Genomic DNA, 10,659 nt, shown 5'->3' with positions numbered 1-10,659 from the left:
GAAAGAAAAAAAAAGGCAAGCATGGAACAACTCTCAGCATTTCAGAGACACGTGGAAAGCAGAACCAGACACTTCTACCAGCAACGAACAGCAAGCTTTGCCCCCACCTTCACGTATTCCTCCAATGGCATCTAATGTCAAAAGCTGTGTTGGAAATCGTTGGATTTCTAAAGAGATCAAAAAGCACGGTGAGCTGCAGAGTGCTTGGGGAAGGGCAGAGGATCTCACTCAGACCTGTGACACCTGCAGCTGCCAAACGAGAAGTAAGTGAAGCATGTCGGTGTTACACCTCAGCTCAGGCCCTTGCAAGGGCAGTTCCTTACAGCCCTGTTTCTAGGTAACCAAATCCCTGTCACACACAGCATTCCACATTGCCAGAGGACACTGACACGAGCAGCCATCAACAGGTAATGCTCTGTCTTTGTCTCTTTATGAAATGTCACAAAAAGGGAACATTGCACTGTCACCTGCGACTGGTGGTGGCACAGAGCCGGGCTGGGTGTGCTCCAAAGGTTACGTGTGCTGTTGCAAGCCATTCCATTTCTGTAAAAGCACTTCACAGGGTTGTGAGACAGCAACCTCAGGGCTTGCAAAAGCATTCCTGCTAGAGAAGTGTGCTGCCACAAGGATTAGCCTGAAATCTGGCAGATACCTGGCAGACGTTTAGCTATTGCCACCTGCAGAATGAGCGGACTGATGCTCAGCAGTTTGTATGGCTGTACTGAAGGCCTGGAGCAGTGGCTTCCTGAAGGGATCGTGGCTCTTACGCACTGTTACTGAAATACGTGCTAGCATTAAGGCTTGGCCCTCAAGCAGCAGAAGTGGCAAACCAGGGCTGGATAGCTATTTGGGAGCTCCAGGTCCTGCTGCAGCACTGGTGCCCCACGCATTGCTGTTTCAAGGCCTTCTCCATGAGGCATCCCATGCGCCCAGGGGACCCTCAGAACACAAACTCAGCAGATGAGCCCTGCTGCAGTCCCCGAAATATCAAGAATTGAAACCCCACCACAGATAACACCCTCAGAAGGGTAATAAGATGAACGCAGACTATTTGTATTCTGTAAGAGTTGCAGCGTATTACTTCTCTATCTTTTTAAAAACCTTTTTTGCTTAAAATGAAAACACCTTACAAAATGAACCATGCATCAACCGAGAGGTAGTGCCAAGAGATACTACAGCACTCGATTGCTTTCATCTAAGCACACTCAACAAGATCTCTAATTGCTCAGCATAAGCCAGTTCCTCTCCTACTCTCAAGCCTTTTTTTTTTTTTAATACTCATTTCTCAGAGAGCTGCATCAAGGCACAAAGTAGTAAATTAATTAGTCAGACATCAATCAGCTCAGCCCAAATATCAGAGATCACTGCCTGGCAAGTAACAAAACTAACAGCAGTGAATTGCACTAAAGGCTTGAAACCTGTGAATTCTATTAGAAAAGAAGTATGTTTGGCAAGAGCCTCCGTAACTTCTGTCTTCCTTACAAAATTATCCTCCATATGTAGATTTCATTGAAAGATGTTACACAAACACAAAAACCCAAGCCAACACCAGGAGGAAAAAACAACCCACTGAAAACCCAATCAGAAATTTTTAACTCCAGTGTAAAGATGTCATTACAATATATCCAAATGGGGGATTTCATAGGTGTTTGCTGAGCAATTATAAGGCCTTTGAAAATGCATCAGAGCTGGGTTAAATAAATTCAATGATTTATTAATGAATATAATGCCCATATAAAACAAAATTACTTCGCACTCAAATCTACACCAGAAGCACAGAAAATCACATTCCTGACAATTGTGTGGCTAGATCTATTTTTAAATACAGACAAGCAGGGGAACTGGATTTATCTTTGGGTTCCTGATGTCTGCTTTAAAGCTGGAAGGCTCTAGCAACAATGAAAGCTCAGCTTCTCCTCTCAGCACTGTCACCTCTCTGCTCCACACCCAACGCGTGGCTGTTGGCACTCGAGATGAAGGCTGGAAGTGAAGCAGGGGCATGGGGTGACATTTCAGCCTAAGCAGAGCGGACAGATTGGCTCAAATAAAGCTGCCAAGCTAAATATGGCTCCGAGGGAAGCCACAGCTTTACTCTGGTCCTGCTATCTGCAGTCACTGCTGCCCTAGAGAAGAGCAAGGGATGGAGGGAAGAAAACTCACAGGGAGCAAGCTGATTGATTACTGTCATTCAGTTAAACATGTGATGCTGTGAACATGTTGCATGGATTTACAGCAACATAGCCACAGCTCTGAGTGTGCAAGAACAATGTGATATGGCCACGTAGCAGAATGTCACACTTTTCTTGTACAAAGGGGATTACTGCAACTTTGGTACTTATCAAAGGGCCTTTCAGAGTGTCTTCTGTTTAGAAGTTGGGTTCTAGACTACATTAGCAGCATTTGATTTTCTTAATCCTAAAGCTTTGAAGCTGCAGCAAGTGTATATATTCTAATCAGCATGTTAAGTTAGGGAGCATTTTTCTGCTGAAACTGTAGAATCATTGAATCATTCCACTATCTTTCCTCATTCAGCTATACTGTGACCATTACTACCGTAATGCTGTTCTGTCAATTGCCCTTTCATCTTTTTTCTTTTTCCTTAACATAGATCCATTTTTAAACCTATCATAGGTTTTATGACACACCACTTTAATGTGTCATTTATGCTCTTCCCTCTTGAGTTTCAGCCTTTGTCCAAGGCTGCAGAGCTGTATGATAGCCTGCTCAGTCTTTGAGCAGAGCAAAATAATCCCATTTCACTTACATAGGAGCAACCTATTTTACTTTGAACTGTAAATAATTCCAAGCATTGGATAAACTGAAAGAAATTTCCCAATGTAAAGTTCTTATTTTATCAGTCACAGAATCATAGAATGGCCTGGGTTGAAAAGGATCACAATGCTCATCCAGTTCCAACCCCCTGCTATGTGCAGGTCACCAACCAGCAGCCCAGGCTGCCCAGAGCCACATCCAGCCTGGCCTTGAATGCCTCCAGGGATGGGGCATCCACAGCCTCCTTGGGCAATCTGTTCCAGTGCATCACCACCCTCTGGGTGAAAAAACTTCCTCCTAACCTAAACCTAACCTAAACCTTCCCTGTGTCAGTTTAAGACCATTTCCCCTTGTCCTATCACTCTCCACTCTCATAAACAGCCGTTTCCCCTCCTGTTTGTATGCTCCCTTCAAGTACTGGAAGGCCACAATGAGGTCTCCACAGAGCCTTCTCTTCTCCAAGCTAAATAGAGACTTCTGTCTCATTGCTTCTCAGCTGCTGGCTGCAGAAGAGTTAGCACATCTTTCAGCCCTGCTGATCAACATGAGATTTACCTGCTCTATCAGATCAAGATCTGTGCAAAGAGAAAAAAAAAAAAATTATTAATATTGGTACCCTCCCATGCTTCACATTAAAAAAAATCCCAACCCTTAGTTCCATGGCACAGCCAAGCACACAGCTAACTGGCACACAGGTAACACCAGAACACATAGAAGAACTCATTCACTAGAGCCAGTACTCAATGGACTGGTGAGGTTTTACAATATGATGCAGCAATGGCAGGGAAAGGTCATTTATTTCATCACACAGCAACAGATGGGCTAACAGCTAACTGCACTTATCCTCAGGGGGCAACAGGAGCCCCAGCTGATCTCAATTACACTGGCAGCAATTCGGAAAAACCCCATTGAATCCAGGCTGGAAGTGGAAATGGCATTTACCCATTTTAATACAGGTAATGCATTAATATAAGTTGCAACATTCCATTTTAAGTTCAGATTTTAATAAAGCTCCAAGATATTTTTTTACTGAAAAAAAAGTTTTAAAAAGTATTTGTTCTTAAAACATGGTTTTGGATAGAGCTGTAGAAATAGCAGTTTAAAATGATTCTGGCATGTTCAGAAAAGACACTAGAGTGTAGTGGTATTAATAAAACAAATGTTACTGTTATTCTGGAGACACCACAAAGTAGGTTTGGGAGCCTTGGCTTTCCCAAAACATATTTTTGCTTTTAGTCCCAATCACTATTTACTGTCAGATGTGGAAATACAAGCCTAGCAGAAATTCTTTCACAGAAAATCAGAGCAGCCACCACATGATTTATCCAGGTTGACACCCAGTCCTGTGTTATGTGCATAATATATTCGTAAGATGCCTTCACTATAAATCAAGCTGAATGTTCTTTACAATCAAGTCAAATTATTGGTTAGAAATGTTTTTGTTATTGCTCCTATGCAGAGAAATATCATAACACTTTATTGCTTTTTCAACAGCTGAGAGAAGTCCTGTCTTCTCTGCACCTTTTAGAATATTATTTTTCAGGTTTTATGAGGCATTTCATTACGTGAATTACGAACGGTAGATCTGACCTTGTCACAATTTAAATTGACCAGCCATGGGTCAACATTTGCAAGAACTGCTGAGGGTCTGAAGTTTATATACATTTTCAAGTGAGTTATAAAAGAATAAAATTAGTCAATAACAGCAGCATTTTGTAACTCGGGTCAAAAGATAAAGTGGAAAATATATCAAGATAGATGCTGCTGAACCTAATAAAATTTTAATTTCCTCTCTCCACACGTATCATCTTTTGTTTAACTTTGAATCAATCGCTAAATTCATGCAAACTGAATGGCTGTGCAGTTATATTACTATCTGACGCTCAAAGCTTTTATGCGGAGGGGGAAAAAAAGCAAAAACAGCAAACTGGAAACAATTCTGTATGAAAACCATCTGTGAACAATACTTTTACATTTCACATATTGAAAACTAAGGAGAAATGCTCTAGTGTAGATTCAGAATGAACTTTGTCAGGGCTTTGACGTGTGAGATAGCACTGCAAGCATTCATTCTTTGTCACTTCATACAAGGATGTCACTGCACACCACTACAAAGAGATGTTTCTCTGCTGAAGTGCTCAGGTTCCCCTCCCTGACCACTACCTACCTCCCCCCATGCATAGGGCCACCGCTATTGCACAGGTCAAACTGAAAGCCCGCTAAGACCATAAGGAGGTTTCAATTAATTTGATAGCCTTTGGATCAGATTGGTATGCACATTTTTATTTAATGAATGAGCACTTCAATTTTTAAAAGACAATTTATGAAATGAAGGCAAACAAAAGATAATTTCAAAAACATTAACAAAGTATTTTCCTACTACAGATCTAACTCATAGCTCTCTTATTAGGGATCATAGATGAATGCAAATCACTTAGCAGAGTTGAGATTAATTTTTCTTTTGTTTTTATATAGTACTGTTAGTTGATTCAGCATTTGGATCTCTTGGAACAGATCAATTATATAAACTACCAAACTTGTTTCAGTGGCTACCTTGACACCAAATAAAAATCCATACTGAAACAATTAGCGCTCATGAGCTCATTACACAAGACATTAAGGCCCATTGATCAATAACCTCATCAAGTAGGTGATTACCGTCATAAAAACTTTACATCTCCAGGCAGCGGGCCAGAGGCTGTTGCAAACAACAGATCCCATTTTTCTGGAAATTTCCACTTAATCCCATCTTCATATTTCTTCTCCTCCCACCTGCAACTCATAACAGAGGAGATAAACTTTCTGCAGGCTCCTACTGGGAGCTGTTAACAAGACAAATACATTTCTAGGGGCTAAATAACTGAATCCTTTGCTCACCTTATTACCTCTGGCAAGAATTTGATGTGATCCTAACTCCCAGAAAGGCAAATCCTCAGAACAGTAGAAGTAAAATGCCATCCTGGCTGTCTGAGAATTCCTCTGCTTACCACTCAGAAGAGGACAAAGCTGGAGAGACATCTGTCACGTTCACCTATTACCCAAGCTAACTCTCTTATCAAAGGACATTGTTCTCATAAAATGTGAAGTGATGATTCTGGTTGTTGTTACGCAATACTTGGTAAAAAACTTGACAAACTTTTCCCCTTTAAAAGCCCAATATTCCTTCTCAGCAAAGCAGGTATTGAGAAAGTGCCCTCATTTTACAGAAGGTGGAGAGTTTTCAGTCAGAACCATAATACAGAGCTCCAATTATCCAAACTGCTTTTAAGATCATGCTCAGACCACCAAATAATATCTTTGCAAATTAACGCAATCAGATTCAGTAGCATCTCACTAATAACAGCTTGTCTGTGATTTGGCACCGCTGAGACTTTGGCAGCTGTTGCTGCTACCAGGCAAAGTACAGAATACGTGTGAGCAAAATGTTGCACTGGAAACATCCCCTGGAAGTCCATGCTGCTCCTTTGGACAATGCCCGAAATGCAGATTGCTATGGTGCCAACAACAGTAAGGAAAAACTTTTCCTCTGAAACATGTTATGCATGTAGCAGAAATTTAGCAAATGAAGAAATACCAACTGATTTTAAACAAGGCAGTTGCCAGGACTGTAGCACTGAGTGTGAAGGTTCAGGTGTTAAAAACGAACAAAGAAAAAACCACCTATGGTGCTTTGATTAAAGCTTTGTTCTTACATACTCAGAAAAGATCTGAAAAACCTGTGGATAGGAATAGGAAATGTTTCATCAGTCTTTAATACATAATATTCTCAACCTGATTCTTCTGCTAAATCAGAGCGGATGGTTGTTCTCCATAATGTTGCATCATCTGGATGAAAATTTGTGATGTTATCCTCAAACATTTCGTAATCAGACAAACAGGGAAGAAAAGTACTCTTGACAAAGGTCACCTTATAAACATGGCATCATTTGATGCATTTACTCCCCCAAGCAGGAGGTGGCATGGCAGCAAGGTGGGGTTTCTAGCTTGAAGCAGTTCATGCTGCATCTCCTACGGGGATGCTTCACTGTGTTCAGGAGATGAGAAGCCCTCAGGCTGGGCTGCCCACTCAGTTATCATGAATGTTGAGTCTGATATAATTTTACAAACAGCTGAGATTCAGCCACAGCTACACACCAAATCCAATTCTGACAATAATCTACATTTCAAGTAGTAATCTAATTTCAGAAAATACAGAATTGAGTTTGGAAGTTGCAATTCATTTATATGATCCTCCTCCATATGCTCACTTGAGGAAGTTCAGCTTTTTCATCTGTTAAAAACCAAGAAAGTAACCATAGATTTATTTACACGCATTCCCCATGCATGCAACTGTTAACATGAAACATGATTTGGGACCTCAGGATGAAAAGTGAAGACAGCGAGACAGAGGAAGACTGCAGATAAAGAGTGGGATTTAATTCCCTCATTTTTCCCCCTCTTTGCAGAAAAGAGAGCAATACACAGATGCAAAATGTGTATCAAAAAAACCCTCAGATTTCAGCTGGCAGAAGAGTATTACACTGCCAAATGGAAGTCTCATCATTGCTATAATATGAGGCTCTAAACATCTGTACAGTGCAGTCTGATGCTCCTTCCTATCAGACAGTAGGAATATGGATACCATAAGGCTTGATAATCCACAGGGGCTAAGTCATCCCAAAGGTTTTCCCATTCCCTGAGGCAATAAGTGCTAAGTGGTGCTTCAGTGCAGAGCAGAGATTATTGCTGGCATAAATAAGGCAGAGGAGTGCTTAGGTGAGGGCAGATGGAAAATTTCATCGCATCTGAGGGGAGATAGGACAAAAAAATAAATAAGCAGAAAACTGCTTCTATCCTAAATTTATAAAAGTTTAGCAGTGAGATAGGAAAAAAAAGCCAACTGCTTTTTAAATAAGAGCTGCCTTTCTTCTAGGGATGCATGGGGACACGGTCACAGAATCAGGAAGAACAGATTTGCTTTATCTCTTCTGTCTCCTGTTGTTTCCTCCAGCATTCAAACTCACAAAGAACTCAGCTCTCCAGTTCAACAGAATCAAACCTCCTTCAACATGGCCCCAAAATTTGGAATTTGGAGGCAAAGAAAGTAAGTCTATATACGAATATAAAGGAAATAGCATTTTGGAAAGGGAGGAAAAAGCCAAACTACCTTCAGAATCAAACACTGGGAATGTTAAAGCATCTGGGACCAAACCTCAATTACAAGGTTTCGTACAGATCTGAACCCATGGAAAAACTTTCGTTCGAGACTGAGTGAGATCTGCTTCCTGGGAGATACGTCCCTCAGGTAAGGTCTCCAAAGTTATATCAAGTAGACACCTGGAGCTGTTACTTGCATCAGGAGTCAAGGGTAAATATTAGACCAAGCTTGCTCCTTACCTGTGCAAGGGAGCCTTAACCTGCATTTACTGTCACATCTGCAAGTAAATAAAGGTGGATAAGTGACCACTTCCTCGCCTCACTGAGTCTATAGACATGACCTTCTGAAGACTTTTCAAAAAGTTAACGAAGTAGTTAAGCACCACAAGCAGGCTACTGGAATCCAGAGTGAGACATTAATAACTGTATGCTTCAGGTGTTGTCATGAGAGTCAGGAATTCTTCCAGCAGTAAACAGCTTTAATAAGTTATCGATATGAAGACAATCCACTTATATTCCTCACTATAGTTCTGGGTTGATAAAGCCAAATCTGAAGTCAGAACTTTCACCGTATTGTTTCCAAGAATTCATTTGCTTCAGGTCTGTCAGACTTGATATTGATTTAGTAGAATAACCTTTATTTCAATCAAAAGAGCAGCAAAGCCAGTCCCTTCAGAACTCTGAAACAATAAATATGGGATATCAAAAGGGAAAAACTTTACTCCGTCTTATCTGAGAGTGGAATCTGGGACTGAATACCTAACGAATACTGACTTGTTCCAGGAAAGAAATCCAAAACAAATAAACACAAGAGGACTTTATTCACAGCAGAAGACAAGAAACAAATAACAAAAAAAACCCAGATATTATTGCAAATAGCACAGATCAGAAGGAAGAACATTATGAAACAGATGCAAGTGTGTGAGGAGCACATGCGTGATGAAGAGCCTTCAGAGTAGCTCCTTGTGCCCCAGCAAAGCTAGAGGCTGGAAGAGACAAGCTCTCATCTGGGAGAGGGGCAACTTTTCACTTGAACATCAACAAATAAGAAAACAGCCAAGATCCTCCAATGAGATAAGGAAACCTTTTCTTCTTCCCCTTCCCATGCACTGAGTGATGTCTCTGAAGCGTGGTGCTCAGAGAATTCAGTGGGATGGGTTTTACCTCCCCAGCTACTGACACTGTGCAAATGTCTTGTAAAAATGATCTCAAAAGTTTCTTTGGAAAACCAGAAAACAGAACCCACTTGTGTCTTGAAATACATACATTTGTATTTGCTGGCAAACCAGCAACTTAACAAACAAGATCTTGTCTTCACTATGCACTCTTCCTCTTGAGACAGAGCATATCTCAGATACAGTTTGGGAATATTACAGCTGAATCACAGTTAGCTCTTTTTAAATTAACCTCTTGCAGTGACTTTAGAGTTTAGCCCCGAATACACCTCCATGCTATTCTATCTATATAAAATTCTTACCAGAATTTTTGAGTTGAGTTCAATTTCACCAAAAAGTGGGAAACCTTTCCATTCTCTTTAAGAGACATCACAATCCAAAGCACAAAAGGAAGACATCTAAAAAACTGAGAAAGGAGATTCTTATCTACAGGTGATGAAGTCAAGCATTTAACTGTGTTTGGAAATAAACCGACAATGAAGCATCACATCATTCTACTGCTAAATGATAATGCAGAAAGAAAGTGTTTACAAGCGAGTCCTCCAATTTAAAATCAGTAGTACAATATGTACTAACCCAGCAATGAACTCTGATATTTATGGGTAATTGCTTTGTGGAAGAAAAAAAAAAGAAAAGCATATTTGCATCGATCGTGGGTGCTGCATGGGGAACACAACTCATTTGAAAAGATAACAGCAGCAAATAGCTTGAAAGAAGAATTTTAGCCCGCTCCAGTGTAAAAAGAACAAATAACTACAACTAGTGGAGTAACACAGGAATCTATTTGCAAATGCCTTTATGATAAAGTATTGCAAATTAATTCTTTGTATTGTTAGATTTGTAATGCGTGTTTAATATTTTCTGGTAGATACTGGGTTGTCTGAAAATATTTATGAACCCCGAAGCTGCTAAAATGATTTTTCACTTGAAAATATGTTCTAGAAGTGCACTTTTCAACTTTCACTTTCCTTCAAGAAGACTGAGCCAGCGTGCCAAAATGCAAAACAGAGACCTTTTGAATTCAGTAACAAATCACACAAAACTGACACCCCAAATTGGTAGCTGGGCCAAAATTCATAGCTTGGAATTTATCTGCAAATGTTGTCAACTAGGAATATCAATTAATACTTCTCGAGTCTCCCCTCCTTGTGAATGAAGACGTGTGGGGTTTGAAATATAAGTGACTAAATTCATAATTAATTACACAACGTGATCTTCACTCATCTTACTGTAGCAGAGACACAATCCCTAGGAGTCACTTCAGAGAATTCATTGCTTTGCCCCTCTCACTGACCGAAGAAAGATGTTTGAGCTGAGGAGGTAATCTGGGGAATTACAGCAGCTTGGCCTGAAATGACCATGAATGTACTGCTTCCAACATCAGAAAGATGTAATCCTAAAGCCAGGTAGGAGGGTCCCCAAAGCTCATTCCCCTCCTTCCTAAACTAGCATTAGAGATTCTCTGAACACAGTAGTTTTGCTCAAGCTCACCTGTGAGTATTCTAAGTACTTTTCCATTCTGTGCCAATGGAGCCATCTGTTTTCCCAGCATACAATCATTTACCTGTCACTGCTG

Source organism: Meleagris gallopavo, chromosome 13, assembly GCF_000146605.3.
Source record: "Meleagris gallopavo isolate NT-WF06-2002-E0010 breed Aviagen turkey brand Nicholas breeding stock chromosome 13, Turkey_5.1, whole genome shotgun sequence".
NCBI classification, from domain to species: domain Eukaryota; kingdom Metazoa; phylum Chordata; class Aves; order Galliformes; family Phasianidae; genus Meleagris; species Meleagris gallopavo.
Note: the sequence above shows the minus strand (reverse complement) of the source record.